We start from the raw sequence: 986 nt of genomic DNA on the forward strand, positions 1-986 counted from the left end.
CTCCGGACGACCGAATGAACTCTCGTAGTCAGACGACCGCCGGCGGTACCTCCGGAACACTTAACGACAATTTACGGCGCCGCAACGAGGAGAGCTACGTAAAAACGTTTCGGACGAAAGTTACTTACTATTCGGCGCTCGCTCGACATAAGGGCGCTGTCCGATTACTAACTCGAAAAGTGTCTCTCAAACCCACGTGTCGGAGACATATATTTCGAATTATTACGGATGATACGCAACACGCAAGCTGCGGTGACCGCGATTACGGTACGGAACACTCGCCCGATGCGAAATCGCGCGCGCGGCAATCGAGACGGCTCGTTACGGGCGTGATTATACGTGCGGCACCACATAACGGCCGTCGTCAACTTAGGTGACGGACGGCACCTCCGGGACGGGCGACACCTCCGGAAACCACGGCCTACCGGCGACACCTCCGGGCCGGGCGACACCTCCGGGAACCACGGCCGACCGGCGTCACCTCCGGCACCTCCGGGAGGGCGACACCTCCGGGTCGGGCGGCACCTCCGGCCCCAGGCGACACATCCGGGAAACAAGCCGACCAGCGGCACCTCCGGGACGGGACGGCACCTCCGGCCGGGCGGCACCTCCGGGCCGGGCGGCACCTCCGGACCGGACGGACATCCGGGACGGGCGACACTCCGGGAACCACGCCGACCGGCCGACACCTCCGGGCCGGGGCGACACCGTCCGGGAACATCGGCCGACCTGCGCACCTACGGACCGAGGCGACACTCCGGACCACGGCGCCCGGCGTACACCTCGGGACGGCTGCACCTCAGGAGAGACCGAATGAACTCTCGTAGTAAGACGACGCCGGCGGTACCTCAGAACCACTTAACGACGAATTTACGGGCCCGCAACGAGGAGAGCTACGTAAAAACGTTTCGGACGAAAGTTACTTACTATTCGGCGCTCGCTCGACATAAGGGCGCTGTCCGATTACTAACTCGAAAGTGTCTCTA

Source organism: Nylanderia fulva, unplaced genomic scaffold (assembly GCF_048542155.1).
Source record: "Nylanderia fulva isolate GAGA-0341 unplaced genomic scaffold, ASM4854215v1 Scaffold1268, whole genome shotgun sequence".
Taxonomy (NCBI): domain Eukaryota; kingdom Metazoa; phylum Arthropoda; class Insecta; order Hymenoptera; family Formicidae; genus Nylanderia; species Nylanderia fulva.